This window comes from Wyeomyia smithii, chromosome 3, assembly GCF_029784165.1.
Source record: "Wyeomyia smithii strain HCP4-BCI-WySm-NY-G18 chromosome 3, ASM2978416v1, whole genome shotgun sequence".
Classification (NCBI taxonomy): domain Eukaryota; kingdom Metazoa; phylum Arthropoda; class Insecta; order Diptera; family Culicidae; genus Wyeomyia; species Wyeomyia smithii.
In genome coordinates this window covers 185,567,080-185,589,395 of record NC_073696.1, presented here as the reverse complement: position 1 = coordinate 185,589,395, position 22,316 = coordinate 185,567,080, and the positions used below count along the sequence as shown (strand labels likewise).

General features: G+C 42.3%; 1 protein-coding gene across 2 annotated transcripts in view; it reads right to left on the bottom strand.

Annotated features, from left to right (window-relative positions):
- Positions 1-10,640: 10,640 nt before the first annotated feature.
- Positions 10,641-22,316, bottom strand: part of LOC129732103 (acetylcholine receptor subunit alpha-like 1) — a 353,242-nt gene continuing 341,566 nt past the window's right edge. For both annotated transcript variants that reach the window (XM_055692618.1, XM_055692619.1), the window contains exon 10: positions 10,641-22,316. This exon is cut by the window's right edge and continues 20,897 nt beyond it. The gene's annotated coding sequence lies outside the window, so the exon portion shown is untranslated.

The window sequence follows — 22,316 nt, the reverse complement described above, 5'->3', positions numbered from 1 at the left end:
TATCATTGTCATCGGCGAAGCCAAAGAGCTTAACAGAACTCCTGAACATCTAGCCATTCGTATAGATACCAGCCTTACGTATCACACAGCAAGCACGATAGTCCATCACCTTACTATAACCCTCTCCGAAATTCGAAGGGACTCAAGAGAGTTCCCGAAACTTGAAGATGGTGTGTGGGTACGTTGTATTTACGGCTTTGGGGCCGTTCCTAAACCACGTGGTCATAAAGAGGGGGACGGGGGGGTTTGTCGAAACACCACGAAAGACCACGCACGAGGGTGGGGTTAACGAAATGACCACGTGGTCTTTTTTCTTGACTTATAATTTATTGTAGCCACCAAGTCAAGAGTGAAGCTTTTCCATTTTAGAAATATAAGAATGTACTGAAAGTTTAATAATGAAAATGTAAAAAATTTATGCGAATTTTCGGCACTTGACAAACGAAAAGACCACGTGGTTAAAGTCGCAAGGGGGGGAGGATATAAAAAGTGAACAAAATATGACCACGTGGTTTAGGAACGGCCTTTTTCTGTAGAACCTGCCGTACCTAAAATATTTAGTCCGTGGTGACGCTGGCATCCATGAATCTCGCCTGGTACTGCCCCACTAACTCCTTTGCAAACGATCGACGGCATAGAATCTGGAAATCGGCATTGTAGTTGCAACAATCCAGCTTGTCGCCCTTCTAGTAGATGGGACACACGGTACCCTTCATTCACTCCATCAGTAGTACCTTCTACTCTCAAATCTTAGCAATTACCCAGTGTAGCGCCTTAGCCAGTGTTTCAACAGCTCGAAAAGGGGTTGATCAGCTCCAGCTGCTTGTTGTCATGTTTCTCTTCGGTCCGATTTCATGTTTAACCTCCTAGAGGTCAGGGACTGGAATTCTTCATTAATTAATAATTTGAATTTGAATTTATTCATTGATTTTGTCTGTGAGCTTTTAGCTCGTAGAGACTGACTAATCTGTACATAATGTCGTTATTAGTACTTATTCTTAGATATAAATAACATAAAACATAAAACACAATTTGCAATAAGGAACAATGAAAGCAAATAGAACAAACAGCGTATTAAAATTGGGTGTTACATAAAATGACTTTAAGTTGTCTTTTGAAGTTTTCTAGCGGTAATGCTTTTATGGCTTCTCCAAGAGAGTTGTAGAGAGTAGTCGCCTTGTACAGTGCAGAGTTTTGTCCAAAGGTTCGGGTGTTAACTCCGTTAGACCTTAGATGTCTCCTTCTTCTGGTAAAGTGGTGGTGTCTGTCTTCTCCCCTAGTAAGATCGGTGTTGGTATGGATACTTCTTCCCAGTATCTGATGGATATGGGTACATGCCGCAACTGTGTGGATACTTTTAACCGTGAGTAAGCGTTGACTATCATGAATGAAGGCTGTTGGAGCTCGATGGTGAAGACCAAATAAATTTTTAATGGCTTTGTTTTGTGTAGTTTGCAGGCTCTTCATTGCCGTAGCGTTTGCTGCTCCCCATGTAGCTATGCCGTAGATCAGATGGCTATGAAAAAGCGAAAAGTAAAGATTCCGTTTTGTCTCAATAGGTATACAATCCGATATCTTTTTAAAGACTCCTGCTACTTGAGAGAGCTTTTTATTTAGTTCTCTAATGTGGTAAATCCATTTCAGTTCACTGTCAAACCACACACCTAAGTATTTGAAGTTTTGAACTAGTTCGATTTGTTCACCATTATATAAAATATTCAGTGTGAATCCCATGTTGTCATTGAACAACATATATTTTGTTTTCGCAGCGTTGAGTGTTAATTTATGTTGATTCATCCACCGCAGCAGTCGCTCCAGATCCTCATTAATCAACGTTTGCAGTTGTTCAGTAGTGGTTGTGGCATATACGAGTACGATGTCATCTGCGTACATGAAAAGGGTGCCATGTAGAGGAATATCCTTCAAGTTGTTAACGTAACAGTTGAACAATGTTGGCCCAAGGATGCTGCCTTGCACCACGCCGTATTCCACTGATTGCAAAACACTGTCGAAGCCTTTATCACTTACGTACTGCTGGCGTTGATTCAAAAAACTTTCGAACCACCGTTGACTACTTCCATTGATGCCAAGTTCGCTTAATCGTCGTAGTAATATTCTTTTATCGCAGGTGTCGAATGCTTTGGATAAGTCTAGAAATACTGCCGCTACTTTTTCCTTTTTATCACAATGCGTTTGAATTTCTGTCACAACATCAAAAAGGGCCGTTTGTGTGTTGGATCGTGGCCGAAAACCATACTGTCGCGACGAAAGTAAGTCGTATTTTTCGAGATACTCAGTTAGCTGTGTGTTTACTGTTTTTTGCAGAATTTTATCAGTTGCACTGGGAATATTTATAGGTCTATAATCGCAGAAGTTAACAGGTGTCGATGTTTTCGGTATAGGTACAACTTTAGAAATTTTCAATTCGCTGGGGACGTGCGATTGGTTAATCGATGAGTTAACAACACTTGTAATGTTGCTTATTAGAATATCACTACATTGCTTAAGAACATTGGGTTGAACGGCATCATATCCCGCTGCTTTGGATGTAGACATATTGTTAATCGCATGTTGGATCGTTGATTCAGGCGCAGCCTGCAGCGTAAACTGATGACCTGTTTGCATCCTTATGGGCGGTAGGGCCGTATACACAATGTTGTTTGCCAGATTTTTGCCCACTGTTGCAAAGTACTCATTTGCATCACTAACGGCGCGTCTCTTATCTTCATGTTTGGTAAACCGATCTGACAAGGTATTAGAAGATCTAGTTTTAGTTTTGCCCAGAATCTCCCTTATAACTCCCCAGGTGCCAGCTACATTATTTCGTTGACGTTCAAAGCAGTTAGCATAGTACAGCCTGATTTTTTTTCGTTTCAATTTAGTCACTCTATTTACCCAGTGGCGGTATATGTTATGAGTGTATTCATCTCTGGAATTCATGCGATGTTTTGCATACCAGTAATTTTTTGTACGGATGCAGTCACTCATCTCTTTATCTACCCATGGCTTCGACTGTTTTATAGGAATATCTCCCGCTTCCTTAATCTTCGTTGAGGCTCTTATCGCAGCTTGGAGGTGAGAAATGAGAGCATAATAGTTGGCGTCAACTGAGCTTCGTGCATTTGTGTCAGGAAGATTCTGCAATAGACACTCACGAACTAAATGGACATTAGTCTTTGTGTGTGTTATTCTCTCGGCTGGCGTTCGATCAATTGCGCACTCAACTTCGATAAACATTGTGTCATGATCAAATAGGCTGTACTGAAAGTGCTGAATATTGATCAGTAGGTCGATATTGTTCGTGATAACGTGATCCAGGCAAGCTCCTTGGCGCGTCGGTATGTTATCGCAGAAATAAAATCCGTTGGATAGGACCATATTGGAATAGCGTTGCACGATGGTACTCGTCGACAGAAGATCGAAGTTGAAGTCGCCAGCGATGATCGTTGAACCAAATGTTTGTGTTGTTAGAAAATCCTCGAGCAAATCTAAAAATGTGTTAGTGGGTGATGTTGGGCTATCTGGTGGTCGATAAATGCAGGCCAGTACTGTTTTTTCGCGATCTCCAATCTCAACGGCCACAATACTGCTATATTCATCACAAAAAGTGTACAGTAACTTGCTAGGGATTTTTTTATGTACAAAGATTGCGGAACCACCGCCTCGTCTTGTTGACCTTGAGGCGAAGAAACACTGGTAGTTGTACTGGTAGTGTTGACGTGGAGGTTTCAGACTCTGCATGCAACCACGTTTCCGTGATCATTAGGGCATCAATTGGAACACGGGTTTCATCCAGAAGGAAGCATAGTTCGGTAAGTTTGTTGGAGAGACTTCTGGCATTACAATAAAACAACTTTAAACTGTTGGCACGGTGAAATCTGAGATGTTTGATTGAGCTGATAGTGTTGGTGCTTGGTTGAAAAGGAATTTGCAGGTTTGGATCATTGTCTATATTCATCTAGTGTGTTGATGGATGTAACCTCTCTCACCTTTCCTCTCTCCGTTTGTCTAATCAAAAGCCTGCCATCCTTGAACCAAGCAAATTTTATTTTGTTGTTGCGCCTCAGATCCCTCGCTATCTTATACAAGTATCGATTTCGTTTAGTCAGTACTTCATCAAGATAAATGTTAACTTTACTGTTGTTCGAAGTCATGTTTAAAAGTGTAGTTGTGAGTTCCTTTTTTGCTCTCTTTTTTGCCAGTATTTCGTCTCTTTTCGCCTTGCTGTCAAGTTTCACTTGAATAGGTGGAGGAAATTGCGACTTCGAGGATTGGTAGCTCGGAGCTCTAAAAATTTCCTTCACATCTTTGCATTCCAGAACAACTCCAACTTCTTGACAAACCTGAATTGCAATGTCGAGAAGATTTTCACCTTCTGTCTCGGGAACATTCGAGATTTCAAAGGTTTTTCTCAGCTTTTCTTGCTTGAGCTTGTCAATCTCGGTTTCGTTCCACTCCAATTGCTTCCTTAACTCGTAGTTGTCGGTGCGAAGTTGCTGTTGTTCATCCGCCAGAGTGTCTGCAGTTAACCGTAGTTGTTCCAGTGTGTTTTGCATACCACGAATCTCATCGACAACTTCCTTTTGCCAGGAAATCACCTGGTCCAGCTTGGATTCCAGTCGTTCAATTGTAGTTTCCAAGGTGGACGTAGCGGCCATTGCTGTCTCAGATTGTGCTTTACTGTTCGGTGAGCGTTCAGCTATGTTCACTGTACTTCTTCTGCTTCGATTTCGATTTTCCTTGCACGGAACACAAAACCAGAATTTATCAGGATCATTATGCAGTTCCTGATATTCTGCATCAGACACAGTTGTACAAGCTTTGTGCCACCACTTTCTACACTTTCCATCGCACTGTATCGGTTTTCCGGTACGTAAATTTATGTTTTTTTTACACTTCGCGCACGATTGAACCGTTTGATTTTCCATCTTGAATCTCTCTTCATCATCTCTTCATCCGCGCGTACATTAAGATCTACTACCACATCGTCGTCGTAAAACATTATTGCGATATTGCGCTTAGCCTTAGGGCTAATAGCGGTCTCGATCAACTAGATTAGTTGAGAGAATTCTTTATAGATATTGTTTTTGCCACATTTTGTATGTGTAGGATACGTACAACGAAACACCGTGCCCCAGTGCTGAGTCGAGAAAAAATCTCCAGCTCGAAAAAATCCTCGACTCGAACGCGAATCGAACCCGATATCACAACCGTGTGGGAGAACTAACCGACCGATATCGCTAACCACAGAGCCACGGGGACCACATCATCGTCGTCCTCTGCTACATTTCCGTTAAGGAGATTATCGTAATCATCTTTCCCACTTTTCAATCACCTCACATTAGTTTCTGAGAAAGTTGCCGCTTTGCTCCCTGCACATGTCGGCTTGCGGCACATAGCCTTTGCGGGAACTATTCGGCTCCTCGTAGATTTTTTTGTGTAATTTGCACGATACAGTTCCTTCATTGCCTTGCGATCTCGATCTTTCTGCTGGTGCTTCTTTTTTTCCGAAAGACCCAGTTTTGCCTGATCCTTGCGAGTCAACGTTTGCCCTCGTTCGGCGTTGCAGCATTCTCGCTTGTGCTGTATTCTTCTCTTCCACTAACTGTTTACACTCGTCGTCGTACCAGTCGTTTCTTCTGTTTGCAGCCATTCTACTCAGTGTTGCTACAGCTGTACTACCTATGGCTTACCGAATGTCCCTCCTGTGCTGCTTACAGCTGCTGCACGTACTTTTTATCAACTTCAGCGTCCAACTAACTATCAGAAACTAACTTTTGTACTAACTTTTGTAGTTACGTAACTTACATGTGCTCTTTACTAAGAATTAAAGGTGCTATGCCCATGGTTCGGTGGTGACGATGAGAAACAATGGTTCTATAAAGTGATGTAATAATCCATATTCATGCTTCTAAGTCTAAAGTCACTGACATGAGTTAATCACGACGATGCATCAACTTTGCAGCATCATAAGCACTGGGACATTTTTGGGTTGGTTGGCCACCTGAACCTCGACGAGACTAACACGTTCGAGCTGTATTTCCAGGCGTTGTGATTAGCGCTTATAATCGTGGACGAATAACGGAAAACGATGGCCTTTATTGCGTCACGGTCGTTAACAACAACCCCGCTAACCACAGGATGTCGAATGCTATAACTGTAGAGTTGGCCATTAGGGTGGTGCGCGGCATCTTAAATGAAATGTAAAGCGATATTCCTATATCAATTTCCTTCCAAGTTGTAAAGCTTAATTGAATTGAATGATTCAGTAGGGCAATGAACTTACCAGTCAGACATGAGCCATGGAGGCTTGCGCTGTATCAAGCAATTGTCGACATGTTTCCCAGGCGTCTCATCACCCGATCGAAGTCTCCTTCGATCTGGTCGAGCTATCGTGCACGCTGCGCCTCTCTATTTCTGGTACCGCCAGGGTTGTTGAAGAGAAGTGATTTCACAGAGTTGTCGTCCGGCGTCCTTACGACGTGACCGGCCCACCGCAACCTATTGACTTTAGCCATTTGTGCAATGGGTTGGGCTCGTGGTTCATGCGCCGTCGCCATTTTCCGTCGTCTGTCTGTACTCCACCGTAAATAGTCCGCTGCACCTTCCCTTTAAAAACTCCAAGGGCATTAAGGTCCTCCGCGAGAAGCATGTCTAGATTCCCTAGAGGACTACCGGTCTCATTAGGGTTTTATGCAGCGTCAAATTCGTCGTCGTCGCACTCGACTCGATCGAAGTGTCTTCCGAAGTGAAAAGTAGGCACGATTTCCAGCCTGGATGCGTCTCTGGATTTCTTTACTGGTGTTATTGTCGGCGGTCACCAGTGACCCCAAATACACGAAATCGTCGATCACCTCAAGCTCATCGCCGTCCGTTTTTTTTTTTGTAAGATTTAGACCACTGCGACCATTATTTTGGTCTTTTGTGGGAGGTATACCAGTACCAGTATTCTTTAGTTAAGGTACTCGTGGCAAGCATACCACTATTGATGGAAGTGATCGTCGTTGTCATGTTGCACCCTTCCTCCCAATTTGGCACTAAAATTCGTATGAAATAGGTTACCTCATTAGAATTTGCAGAGCATACCCCGAAAGTTTCTTTTCCGAAGGCTCTCATTCATCGTCATCAGAGACTTGAGTTGGGAGGTTGATGTTATTCTCCTTAAAGCCTCTCGCTTGCATGTATTTCGTTTTTGACGCATTCATTCGCAGTCCGATTCGTCCGGTTTCAGCCTTGTGAAAATCGTGACCCTGGTGTTGATGCCCACTCTGCAGATCACACCTTCAAGGGTTATGTTAAACAGCAAACAGGAAAGTCCATCACCTTGTCTTAACCCTATGCGCGATTCAAAGTAGCTCGAGAGTGTCCACATCCGTAACACATCTCTTGCGCCATGGTAAACTTGATCAATAGAGTTTGTTTATCCGTTGTCGTGCATGATCTGCCATAGCTGTTCTCGATCGACTGCATCATAGGTCGCCGTGAAGTCGATGAAGATGTGATGCTTGCGCACGTTGTGCTCGCGACGTTTTTGTAAGATCTGTCGGATCGGGAAGAACTGGTTCCTGGTGGCACGGGCTTCCATGAAACCCGCTTGGTACTGGTCCACGGTTGAAGGTGAAAAACGACGGAACAGGATCTGTAAGAATATTTTGTGGGCAGCAATGATAAGCGAGATACCGCGGTAGTTGCGGCACTCCAGCTTGTCGCACTTCTTGTAGATGGGGCAGACGGCTCCCTCCATCCACGTGTATGGCAGTTTACCTCCTCCCAAATCCTGGAAATGACCCATTGCAGCGCTTTAGCCAGCGCCTGTCTCCCATGTTTAAAGAGCTCGCTCGGCAGTCCGTCTTCGTCTGCGGCTTTGTTGTTCTTTAGCTTCCCGATCTCCTAAAGAATGAACACCGAGGGCTAGTACTCGGTCATCTGCTGTTGGTGCTCCTAGGTCAGTTCCTCCTCCGCTTCTGTTTACTGTATCGCCATTCAGCTGTCCATCGAAGTACTCCTTCCAACTGTCGACCACCTCGCTGGTATCCGCGTCGTTGCACATGTCGGCTTGTAGCACATAGCCTCTGCGAAACTGATTCTCCTTCTCATAGAACTTCCACACGGTACAGCTACTCTAGCTCCTCATGTTTAAGATCCTCTTGCTGACGCTTCTTTCGTCTGAGAATCGTGGTCATGTCGTTCCGTGCCCTTCGTAATTAGCCTGTTCTCTCTCGTTGAACTGCCCAGTTATATCGCCCATGTCAGGATCTTCTCATTCAGCGCTGCCTCGCAGTCCCCGTTATATCAGTCGTTTCTGCCACTCGGTGCTTCCACTCCTAGTGTCGCCGTTACGGTCTCCAGCCGTCTTCGAGAGGCGATGCGCCAAGCCGTTTCGAGCTGTTGCGCGTATTCCTCCGTAGTCTGGGGGTCTCGAAGCTGCTTGGTAATAAGCCGCTGGGTTCGGCGGTGTCGCGCGTGGTATACGGTCGACAATTTTGAGCGCAAAGTTACCGCAACTAGGTAGTGGTCCGAGTCAATATCCGCATTGCGTTTGTAATGTTTGAGATGAATCGGCCGTCGATGAGAACATGGTCAATTTGGTTTGCTGTACGTTGGTCAGGTGATTTTCAGGTGGTTTTGTGGATGTCCTTTCGGGAAAAAAAAGGTATTCCAGACTGTCAGTCCTCGGGAAGCAGTGTAGTTGACGCAATGAATTGACGCAGGACAATGAACATAATTTTATAGTTATTGTATCTAATGAAAAAGGCAACGTGGTGTTATTTTTCTCATCGTCCCGATTTCTTTCGCCCTGAGTGGTTCACAAAAGAAACGAAGATAATACTTACGTCACCAATATCGTAAACTTCGGTGAAGGAAGCTTCGGCGATGATCTGGGAAAGAAAAAGACTATAACGCGATGAGGTTGCCAGTGTCAGAAACGAGTGATGAATGGTGCTGAAGTATCGGTGTCATTGTTGTCTAGCGCTTAAAGAAAATAGTACCATATCGTGCATAAGGCTTTGTGTACAAGATAGACCAGAAAAGACTAAATACAATAAAATCCAGCAAGTTCGAAAGCTCCTCTTTTGAAGACTGGTTGTCTACAATTGAAATTCTATATCTATTCAAGCAATAGAAAAAAGCGAAGTATAGCTTCCAAAAGACAAATTTCGCAGGCTCTTGAAACAACTAAGGCGCAAGGACCAAAGAAAAATAGCCCAATATAGCAGACAACCAAGCTAGTATCCGAAAACCTAACGAAAGTCTTATGTATTTGCTGCCTGACAATTTCTATAGCATTTAGTTTTCGCTCCAAATCAGAATTTCAATGTAGAACTACGTCTTTGCGGTCGTGTAAGGTCTTCGAGTATAAAAATTGTAATTTTAAGATGCTATTTTCTGCCCATAATTCAAAAATTGGCTAATATGCCATAGGCATCAAATCGAGAAAAACGCATTTGAAAGTTTTTTGTCGGTACAACATATTTTGACTGTTCATGACAACTTTTTTATTGAGTATATCACCCTTCATATATGCTGGAACCTTGCCGTTGAGTTGAAACAGAGAAATCTGTAGAAAAATTCCATCCGCCACGTTTTTTCAATTATAAACGAAAGGTCAGTTGACAAAACGGTGTGCAATTCGGCTAATATCCATACGATGTTAATAATATCGTACTCGTTGGTGATTAAAATGGTTTTAAATTTAATAAAACACGGAAGCACAAGTGAGGATGAAAAGGACGACGAGAAAATTGTTACGTGCAGCAATATAATAATATAACGAAAATATTATTATTCATGGTAATCTCACAATCCACTTTCCTGTTTCTTCTAATCAAATCTAAAATGAAATCTGAATCTTCTCTTTATTAATATTACTCCTAATCAAAGAGCTAAATATCATTTTTTTAAATGTAAAGATTTATAACAGATGATACAACAGATTTGATCATTGGGTTTCGCAGTACAACAAATAGCAAACAAACAAGTATTTGATAGTTGGGTTTCGCAGTACAACATGTAGCATCAAATGTTCTTCGTGAAAAAGTCAAATTTGATGCAAGGGCCTTACGCTCGCTCACCTGTCACCAGTAACCCCCAGGCTACAACACACTTTCGAAAGTTAGAAGAAACACAGTTCAGTAATAATACACTGGTTCGTGAACATGCCACAGGTTCATATTGGATATTGGATATTAGCCAAATTTCCAATTATTTTGGATATTAGCCAAAATTGTTTCACGTTTGCTGCCTTCCCAAATGCATTTTTTGACAATCGGCTTCCGTAGGGACCTTGTTTAGGGTGTCTACCATCACGAGAAACTGTTCTCTCGATTGTGGTAAAAATGGCATATTGGCCAATTTTTGAATGATGGGCAGTTTTGCTGTTAAAATATGACAAACCTTGTTGAACATTGAGTTCAACCTATCAGAACTGAGCGAAAAATGATTCTAAGCTTCTGTGGTAAATGATTCTAAGCTTCTGTGGTTAACGCTAACCGTTAAGGTCATAACTGGAAATTACTTAAGTCATTAGATCTACTCAACTAAAATTTACCAATAAGAACTCCGACAACAGTCAAATGTCAAAATACTGAATCTAAACAAAAATGATGCATATGTTCAGATGAAATAAAACTATCAACAAAAAGCTTTTTTTATAATTTATTAATAACGCGTAACATTTATTTATATATGTATATATTAATAAATTTCTATAATATACAATCTAATGTTGTCCTTTTCAATTACGTCACTCGACGCGTTTGTTTTCTCTTTACTCCGTCTACTACCCTCGACCGGTTCGTGCTGTGTGTAGTTTCACTCGTGTGTTTACTTCCTGTTTCTATTTTATCTTCGTTTTTGCTCAGAATTCGACTGCTCTATCGGCAGTTTTTTTTTGGTTTTGCATCAATCCAATGTTCTAAATTTATAGTTTTATTCGCGTTGCGTGCTGTTGCATATAGTTGCCGTTACACAGTTGTAGTCTCACCTTTGTTAGACTGATAGAATGGGCTTTTGGGGACAAGTGTGTGTCTGTGTGTTTGTGTGAGAATATGCACAACTTTTTTTTTATTCTCGGTACCATCCATTACTGTTGTCTCATTGTGATATTTCAAGTTAGCGATTTGGTTTTGTAGTATGGTGTTTTCCAGTGATTTGTTTTCTTTTTAATATGTGACAGTAACATTAAGTTAATCAATGATCACAATACTTATGCTGTTATGATTAAGATTCCGTTTTTTTTTTGTCTGTTAGTTATGCGTTACTTTTATTCCTCTTTTATCTATAAATTTAATATCATTGTAGTATTAGTTTAACTTATTTCTGCAGACGTCGGAGTTGTTTTCAATTTCCTTTTTGCCGTAGGTATAGGTTGGTTTTAGTATAGACGTTCCATTAGTTTATGTTTAATTTTTGGTAGTTTATTTTTTCTTTTGATAAAAACCGTTACTTACATTTTGTTTATAAATAATTAACCATATTTTTACACTATCATATCCTAAACCTTACTATAAATTATTATCGAAAACAATTATAAAAATTTATTTACTTTCGTTTTAAAAAATATATTTACAACTTTACTATGTTCAAGAATCCAATGTGATGTCTTGTTAACCCTAGGAAGCATTGACCAGGGTTGCCGAATGTCGCTCGGCCAGCACCGGGTGGCTCCGCGTGTGCAAGAACGATGCTGAGATGCTTTTTTTTGTTTATTTATCTACTCTTTCTCATGTCAGCCTTGGTGATTTGCTATAAAAGCGTGTGGTAAAGTTTTACTAAAATAGAAATTTCGGACTGCTCTTGCCCGGCCGGCTTCGAGCTGGACAATGTTGACCACGCGAGCAAACGAAACCCCAGCTTCAGCGACTTGATAGGGTGGTTCGTAAAACCGCAACATCATCGATTAAGATTCACAGCTCTGGTTTATGTTTTGTTTCCATTTTCAATTAATTTCATTTGATCAATTTAATTGAAAAGTTGTACGAAATGCGTGTTCATAAAAAATAAATACAATGAAAATAAATTTTTTTTTTCCTTACGTGATACTACTAATGAATGATGAGAAATGACGCCAGCGACCGAAATGCGAGTCAGCACGGTAGAATGACAGGACTAAACTGCAGTTTAGTAATTTCTAATGGAAGTTTTCCAGCAGTTGCGTTGGAACTCTACACTACGGTTGATCATCTTCATCATCATTATCACCCGTTGCTGCTCTCATTCTCGGCCAGTGTGTCGTGTGAGAAATGTGAATATACACTCATGGTTGCACGATGCATTAATGTTGCTTAATGTCTGGGTGTAAAGTGAAATTTTAGTTCCATAAATTTATTCGTTAATAACTACACATCGTTTATCACCTAGCGGAGTGTCACATTTTTTTAATGTTTTTGGCATTATTTTCTTACAAAAGATAACTTGTTTACGTAAAAAACGCGTGAATTTGAAAATGGATGTGTATATAAGATGTTTGTTCGTTATTTCTATACTACTTAATGCTACACTTTTTCTTGTCTTATAAAAAAGGTAATTTGCGCTTACATTCCTACACGTCAATTCGTTTGTGATTTCAATATAGTTCTTCAACTTGTTTTAATGATAGGTTCGTTTGCTGAGACTGATTAACTGACCATTATATTTTGCTATATATTTTTCCTTGGGTTATGGGCTTCAGTGTCTTCCATGATTTCCTCAATCTGTTACTTATTCAGTTTGTACAGCTCGTTGATCTGCCTGTCACTACGTATTTTGTATGTGTATTATATATTCGACGTGATCAGTTTGCTTGAGTTTAGATTCAATCTACTCTTGTTACTTTTGTTGTCAGGTTTTTTTTATTCATTGTTCCGTCAAGGATAACCTAGTTCAGCGCAAAGAGGAAAACGGAAAGTAAATGAAACCCCGAACGGAATCAAAAAGCTACACTTCCAAGCGATTGTCTATTTTTCGTAACCAATTTATTTCATTCATGGAAAGGAATTTTTTAAGCTATCGTTATTTGTCACAGATTGATTGTAGATGTAGTAAACAATTTGATTTGATTTCTTTTTGTCTTCTCGCTAACTGTAGCCGTGTGTTTGTTACACCCACGTGGTGAAATTGTAATCGTTTTTTTTTTGTTAGCTCATAATGATTTGATATCTACACACACATTGAATGTACATTTATCGCTTTGTTATTCCAGTTTTGCACTAATTAAAACAACCTCTTTTGCTTGCTTACTTATGCTTACGATTTTTAGTTAGGTTAATTATAATCACTCTGAATTTTGCATTTTTCGCACATTTATTTAGCGTTTGATTTTTAGTGATCTCAGATCGTGCAGTTGACGATTCCTGTGCGGGTGAGGATTTAAAGGGAAGATGGGGTTTAGAGAGCGAGAGACTGATCAGGTAGCAGAGGTGTAATTCGATTCTAGAATTGTATAAAGAAAATTAAAAAACAAAAATCATCATCAATATTTTTCCCTCCTATAAACATATACTCCCCAGTATTACTAAATCACATCAAATTAACTGAGCTCGAGCAGCTCAAATTAAGTTCGAAACTAAACACTTGCAATAAAGTAGTTTAATAGCTTGAATATAAGAGTAAATTCAATAATATGAATCGTATTCTGTGACCTATGAATAGAGAGACAAATTTATATATGAACATACAACGCGAAATCGAGAAAAGAAGAATCAATCATATCACCAAAACCCCTCGCAGAGCACAACATCTAAAAAGTCGCACGAGTCGCCGCTAAACTAGCAGGCTCCAAATTCCGCCAATAACGACCAACTTCAATAGCCGGTTGGGCATGAAATGAGTTTTAGCATTCACTTGCCTCTTCCAGGAATGCTTCACCCCACGCTTTCGGACAATCAACATTAGTCCACACGGTATCGGTTCCGTTCGACGACGACGACGACGACGATGATGATGATGATGACGACGCGGTGGTAACGAAAGTGATGGCAGTGAACTCAAATCTGCGGTTAAATAGCATCGGAAAAAAATCGAAAGCATTTTTCCTGCGCACTCGAGAATTTCCATTCCATTTGAGTCCAATAGAGAAAATTATTACTTTCCACCCTGTTTGCACAGCAAGCACACTCTAGTAATCCCCCTCGGAGCCAGTGAAACCCGGAGCCTGGTGATGCACACTGGGAAACAAACTGCTTGGAATTTATTTTGCCAACAGATTCGTCAGATGACTGTTGAATTGAATCATAACTTTTTAGTGATAAAAATACTGTGCAACTGACGGAGGCGGAAATATTTTTCAGCAGAACAACATTTATTTTCAGTGTGTTCCACCAGTCGGATGTTAAATTCCAATAGCGGTGGTTTCCTCTTCCATTTCTGTTGTTGAGTGGCTACAACCTAGCTATCAACACCGGATCGACATTAGCAGCACATACGTGAACATTTCTCGTCTAGTATCGTGATTCGTGACTGCTCGAAACGTATCTCTAGCCAAAGAGTTAGTGATGTAAGCGCACTTTGTATATTAGCTGGGATCCTAGCTGTTGTTTTGTGTTGCACCGACCGAAGCGGTTGTTTTTGGGGCCGCTTTGGAAACATAACGGAGTGCACAAACACATCAACCGATGGACGAATCACTCATGAGGAAGGAAAAAGGCATAGTTCTTGAGGTTTCTGTTCATTTCGGGCAAACAAACTTGCTTGCATAATCAGGTCAGTTGAGGTAAACAGATTTTTTTTTTTTTAGGGGGGATTTGTTAGTAGCTTAAGTATTTATGATAAATATAAGTAAATAATGAGTATGTGTGTCCACTCACAAATGGTGACTTCTCAACACTGTTAGAAATTTGTAATTTTAATTGTTAGGATTTGTTTGCTTTCGCAATTAGGACTTATCATTCGTAGGGATTTAAACCTACTTGTCAGAAAAGGGGAAGTAAACTTACAACTAACTTAATTGCTAACTTATTGGCTATAAAGAGAGCTTATCGTAGCAATTGAGGATTGCAACGATTTTTGTCGAAAATTGTTAATAATTTTATTTGACTTAGCTTCTAATGGTTCAACACCAGTAAGTCTATGTATTTCGAGTGTACCAAACCAAGGAGGACGCTTCAAAATCATTTTCAGAATTTTATTCTGAATCCTTTGGAGCGTTTTCTTCCTTGTAGAACAGCAACTTGACCAGATCGGTACAGCATAAAGCATTGCTGGTCTAAAAATTTGTTTGTAAATCAAAAGTTTGTTCTTTAAACAAAGTTTAGAATTCCTGTTAATGAGAGGATATAAACTTCTCGTATATTTGATGCACTTGGCTTGTATACTCTCAATGTGCTCTTTGAAAATAAGTTTTTTATCATAAATTAGTCCCAAGTACTTAACTAAACAGATTCCTAATTGTACTATTAAAGTTGCTTGTGTGTCTTTTGGCGTTCCGGTTGATCTTCCTATTTGCGAGGCTAAAAATAACTTGTAGTCAAAGAGTTCAACGGAAATCTCTGAAGCTGTTGATCCGGTCGAGAATAATCTATGGAAATACGTTTGTGACCTTATTTTGATTTCCTTTACAGTGAAGATAATGTTGACGTTTGATTATTCTCAAAATATCGTCGGACAGAGTTTGACTCAGAACAAGCGCTTAGATATGAAATGGTGTATCCTATCAGCTTAGTTTTGCGCCATAGCATCCCGGAACTATTTTCTCAAATACCACATCGTTCACGTGAAAGTCTGTAAATGAATTAGAAAAAGTGTCCGAAGCACAATATCAAAATCTCTGTCGATGATAGAAACGCATCAGTTTTATGAAGTTTTACGAGATAAGTTGGTCCACAGTTATTGTTCCCTTTCTCCCTACAATCTGAAGTATTTTAAGGCAAGAATGTGAGACTGCTGCTGTTATTTTATTTTATAACGACGCGACTACCGAACTTTATTGGTTAGCTTATCCTAACGATTTTACGATCCCAATTTGATTAACGAGTCTTTGCATCGAAGGTTGATGACGTCCCTAGCATCTCTACCGGGAAACAACTGCTTCAAAATGACTTTCCTTCATTCAATCTTCGTAAATGTAAGTTTAATTTCAATGCCAACCCAGATTTACTGCAGCCTGCGATTAGAAGATTTACTACAACGCGTTCTTATTTTCTCCTTCTGTCAAAACTGTCAATTATTGTCAGTCTGTGCGTCAGTGCGATCATGAACATTGATTTTTTTCTGTTTGCTGTATTCCGTACTTCTATTTTTAACAGTGACATACTTATAAAATTATCTGTGCTAGTGTGTATACTTTTCACCTCTCTTAGTGCTCCGAGTCTTGTTGCCTCCTGCCGAAATTATCACCTCTTATAATTGCCTAGGACAAGTTTCAGCTTAATGTTCCTCTGGAGTTTTATTATTACAGGGACTCATTATCGTCAAGAGGAAGTCGAAGTCAGTGTTGTTAAGCTCGCACTTTTTAGTCTGTTCTATTCACATGCGAGCTTTCGTTTAAACTGCCACACATGCATGAGTATTCCCATACCGATCCCTACCATGCATCTTCGCCCGCACGACATCGTTGCTTAGAGAACGTGTGCTAACCAGTCAGCCATCGGGTGCGCTCGCATATTCGTATTCGCACATGCTGCTCTTTGCACGAGTGCTCACGAACACGGCTCGATAAAAACTACTCGCTAGCACGATAAGATAAGACATACTCTCCATGTATTAGCGAGAATGCGAGTCGGATTCGATGCACAAATCGCTTGCAAGGAGTTGTTTCCAAACCACTATTCAATGTTGTTGCCGAATATCATCAAAGAACTTACGAAAATTATTTGTTAAAAAGTAACTATTTTTTAACAAATATTCTATTGAACCGTATTACCACAGACCCTTGAAACTTAAATAGTTTTCATATTCAAAATAATAAAATGGCTGGTAAACGGCTGGATAATGCGTACCATCGGTGCCAAGTGCACCTTCAAGAAAAAAAAAACAGACCCCACACGTGGTCCTTAGCCTCTTATCCAGCCACTCCTATCACAACCTCCACGCAGTGCCAGCTGGGATACGAGCAACCAAGGAAGATAGGGTAACCTAGCCCGGTGGGAACTTGGTCGTATGCTGACAGGGAAAGAGGGCTCTTTTGAATTTCCGAGTGTCTGTCCTCCATGTTAAGAGCGGCTCAAAACGGCGTCTGTACTCCAGATTAGGGTCGGCCGATTACCGTCCTCGTACCAAAGTGGGACTCTAAACAGTGTTGTGCACGATGGTCCTCCGGCGAGACAGGGGGCGAGAAATTCGGACTGGAACAATCGGCACAGACCCATGCGACGAAAAGGGACTAACTCGTAACTGGTAACTCGGGACGAGAAACTGCCGATTTCTCAATTTCCAAGGGAGGACTTGAGTGCTCTCCGAAGTATTAAAATCCCGCAGGTTCGACGTCGTAGCGCTGCTGGAGGTATGCTGGAAAGGCTCAACGGTACGTACGTTCCGGGATGGTCATGAGCAGGGGACAGCTTTAACAATGATGGGCGAGATGCGGAAACGGGTGACTGGGTGGTGGCCAATCAGCCCTTGAATGTGCAAGTTGAAAATCAAAGGCCGGTTCTTCAATATAAGCATCATAAACGGGCACAGCCCCCCTCACCTCGAAAGTACCGAAGACGACAAGGATGAATTTTACGCGCAGTTAGAGCGTGAGTAAGACGACTGCCCAAAGCATGATATCAAGATCGTCATCGGGGATTTCAACGCTCAGGTCGGCCACGAGGAGGAATACAAACCGGTGATTGGAGGGTTCAGCACGCACCAGTGGACCAACGAGATGGCCGGTACCAGCGCCCGCTCCGGTTAGATTTCGCGCGACTGAAGCAACCTAACGTTGCCGAAAACTACGCGCATTCGCTCGAAGCTGCGCTGCCGGAAGAGGACCAGCTGGAGGAAGGTCCTCTCGTGGACTGTTGGAACACAATTAAAACAGCCATCAACAGCGTAGCGGAGAAGGTCATCGGGCATGTGGGACGAACTCAACGGAAGGAGTGGTTCTACGACGAATGTAGGAGGGTGATGGATGAGGAGAATGCTGCGCGGGCGGCTAAGATGCGCAGTGCCACTCATCAGAATGTGTAAAGACATCGGCAGAAGAAGATGCAGCGAACCCAAATTTTCCGAGAGAAGAAGCGCCGCCTGGAGAAGAGGAGAGCTGGAACAGCTGCATCATTCTCAGGAAACGCGAAAGTTCTACCAGAAACTGGACCCGGTGCCGGTGCGACAAATGTAGAAGACGTGCCAGCCCCAACGATATGCGATGTTAAGGATGCTATCAAGCAGCTGAAAAACAATAAATTGGCTGGGAAGGATGGCCTCGGAGCGGAGCTTATTAGAATGGGCCCGGAGAAGCTGGCCACCTGTTTGCACCGGCTGATTGCAAGAATTTGGGATACAAAACAGCTACCGGAGGAGTGGAAGGATGAGTTTATCTGCCCTATCTCTAAAATGGCAACAAATTGGACTGTGGAAACTATTGTGCGATCACCGTCCTAAATCCCGCCTACAAAGTGCTTTCCCAAATAATTTTCCGCTGCCTTCCCCAAGCCAACAGATTTGTGGGAAGTTATCAGGCCGGCTTCATGCAAGGACGGTCTACGACGGACCAAATCTTTACCATACGGCAGATCCTCCAGAAATGCCGTGAATACAGAACCCCCATGCACCACCGACTTCAAAGCCGCGTATGACACTATCAACCGAAAAGAGCTATGGAAGGTCATGGACGATAACGGCTTTCTGGGGAAGCTGATTAGACTGATAAAGGCTACGGTGGATGGGACGCAGTGCTGTGTGCGGATTTCGGGTGGATTGTCGGGTTCATTTAAATCCCGCAGGGGGCTTCGACAGGGTCATGGTCTCTCCTGCCTGTTATTCAACGTTGCGCTACAGGGTGTAATGAATCGAGCGGACATCAACACGCGGGGTACGATTTTCAACAAATCCAGTCAATCCATTTGCTTTGCTGATGATATGGACATTGTCGGCAGAACAACTGCGGCGGTGGCAAAACAGTAGACCAGACTAAAACGGGAAGCAGCGAGAATTGGGTTGCAGATAAATACGTCTAGAACGAAGTATATGCTAGCCGGCGGAACCGAAGCCAACCGACAACGCCTAGGCAGTAGCATTACGATCGACGGCGATGAGTTCGAGATAGTCGATGAGTTTGTCTATCTTGGCTCACTGGTTACTGAGGACAATGATACCAGCCGAGAGATCCGGAGGCGTATCAGCGAAAGTCATGCCTACTATGAGCTCCACAAGCAATTGCGGTCGAACAGACTGAGCCCCCGTACGAAGTGTAACCTGTACAAAACGCTCATAAGACCGGTTGTTCTCTACGGGCATGAAACGTGGACAATGCTCGAGGAGGACCTGCGAGTGCTCGGAGACGATCTTTGGCGGAGTGCAGGAGAACGGAATATGAAGGCGAAGAATGAACCATGAGCTCGCGCAACTCTACGGTGAACCCAGTATTCAGAAGGTGGCTAAAGCTGGACGGATACGCTGGGCAGGGCATGTTGCAAGAATGCCGGACAACTACCATGCGATGATGGTAGGTTCCTCGGTAGGTAGAAGACGACCAGGGGCGCAGCGGGCAAGATGAGTAGACCAGGTGGAGCTAGATCTAGCATGAGTATGTGCATAGCAGTGCCCACTCGCATGCGGCGCAAGCAGCAGCTACTCGCGAAACATTTCTTCCGTTTGTGAGTTCTTCATTGCGTTTGGCAGGAGAGTAAGAATTAGGAAGCATACTTCTCACACTCGCATGGAAACGAATAGGGCACAGCTGCTTCCCACTGTTTTAGCAACAATGCTCGTGGTTTTATAGAATTCATCGGGAAGGAAAAGTTTTTTATTTGTTTGTGTCGTTTGACAGCTGAGACCAAAGTTGATCCATTTCGCCAGCAGGAAGGGTTAGTGTGGGGCCTGAGAATAAACCTATGCTAGTTCGTTGACATCGGATGACCTATATTCAATAATATCTGAATCACCGACAACCCGCATGTCGAAGCGGACTCTGTAACCTAGTGACTACGAAGCTTCTCGACTACAGAAAGTATTCTCCATCATCCTTTTCCACCATCAAGTGATACTTACTTCCTAGCAAATCTCAAAAGGCATATAAAAACAAGAAGTAGTACCCGTGAGGCAAAGCTTTACAGTCGTGATAAAAGTGAAATCGTAGAAACAGCTTCGATTCTATTGAAGTTGTAGCAAAAAAAAAAACGAGAAGACCTTGAAATTTAACATTTCCCGGAAAACAATTCGTCAAGCCTTAGATGCAACTATGGTTTCAAATGGTTAGCGACTGGTCCTCACAAGTTCCTTTCTCACGCCTAAATAAGTCACATGGCCACAGCTGAAACATACACAAAGCTGGTTGGCTCAGCTTGGGCAATGCCGGCAATCCGGCAATAGCTAAGTAAGAAGGTTTGGCGCTATCATTGGCACGTTAGCCGTCTTTCGGAGCTAGAATAAATATTTCATCAACTCGAGCGTCTGTTCACAATGCTTGTGCAGTTCAAACAAGCATCTGTTCTCCATGTTAGGGGCGGTTGATCAATGCTTGTGTGAACTCTGAACAGTACTGTAAAGGCCAGCTGTGAAAACCATCAGTACAGGAAGCAAATAATGTAAATACGGACCGGAGCAAGAAGAAACCCCGAATATATTGAGAAGTACCGTAATATTTCCAACGTATTGAAGGTCTGCAAGTTCGACATCACAGTAGCGGTACATATGTACAGATATGGTCACGTTATCTACCAGAGCTGCGGCAACACACACGAGCTGAGCCCAATTTTTATTGTAGAGAGCGAGATACAGAAGTGCGTGATTGAGTTTTTGCCAATCAGCAACAGCATGTGCAAGTTGAGGATAAGATGTCGTTTCTTCAACGTTAGCACCATCAATGTTCACAGCCCTCACCTAGGAAGTAACGATGACGATAAGGACGCCTTCTACGCGCAACTGGAGACTGCTACCAAAAACACGATGTCAAAATTATTATCGGAGATCTCAACAAGGAAGAACAATATAAACCGGATATTGTGAAGCTAAGCACACACTGGCTGATGAACGAAAACGGCCTTCGATTCGATGTCTTCGCCGCCTCCAAGAACATAGTAGTACCTACTTCCAGCATACCGTTCCATATCGGTACACTCCAGGTGTATTACCAAAACAGATTGAATCGCAAATCGATCACATTTTGATTGACTAAATGCACTTCTCGGATATTATCTACTTTCGAGCCTATCAAGGCACCAACACCGATTAAGACCTCTTTCTTCTGATGATCAAAACGCACCTGAGACTTTCAGTTGTCAACAACATCCGCTACCATTGCTCGCTACGGTATGATCTGAAGCGACTCAAACTCTCCGAAGTCGTCACTGAGTACGCGCATAGCTCTGAGGTAACGTTGTCGGATGAGGTAGAGCGATTCGAAACCCCTCTGGGAGACTGTTGGAATAATGACAAAGCAACCATTAACAGCACAGTAGGGAAGGTGTCAAAACGTGACGCGATGTAAATAGCCACGAAGAAACAGATCCTTTTTTCGGGATAAAAAGCGCCGCCTTGGAGAGATGGAATGTTGAGAGATGGAGAAGCAGTATCATTCTTAAGAGACGCGTAAATTCTACAAGACACTCGATGCATCTCGTGCAAGCTTGGTGCCGTGAACCAAGATGTCTCGTAGTAAGGAAGAAAGAAACTTGATGGACGCACATGAGATGATCGACAGGTGGAAGCAGCACTACAACAATCAACTCCTGAATGACGCAGAGGAAGAAGATCAAAACAGTAGGAGGAACGACTTCTTTGGTACATCGGTTTGCTGTCTGAACCAGCTGATAGGTAGGATCAGTTATCGTAAGAGTGAAAGGATAAAAATAATATGCCTAATATACAAAAAGGCGACAAGCTGGAATGTGAGAACTAGCGAGGGATCACGATTTTCAACACAGCCTACAAAATGCTTTTCCAGAGCATCTTTCACCGCCTCTCACCGCTAGCAAGAAGGTTTGTGGGAAAATATCCAGTTGATTTTGTGGATGAGCGATTGATAACGGACCAAATCTTCACGCATCGGTAGAATCTCCGAAAGTGTCGCGAATATCAAGTCTCCACGCACACCTATTCATCAATTTCAAGGCCGCTTGCGTGTTTATCGGCCGTATCGAGCTGCGAAACTAACAAGACCCATCAAGGCGACGACAGACACTGTACAGTGCAGTGTGAAGATTCCGGGTGCGCTTGACACACGCAAGAGACTTCGACAAGGCGACTGTCTCTCGTAC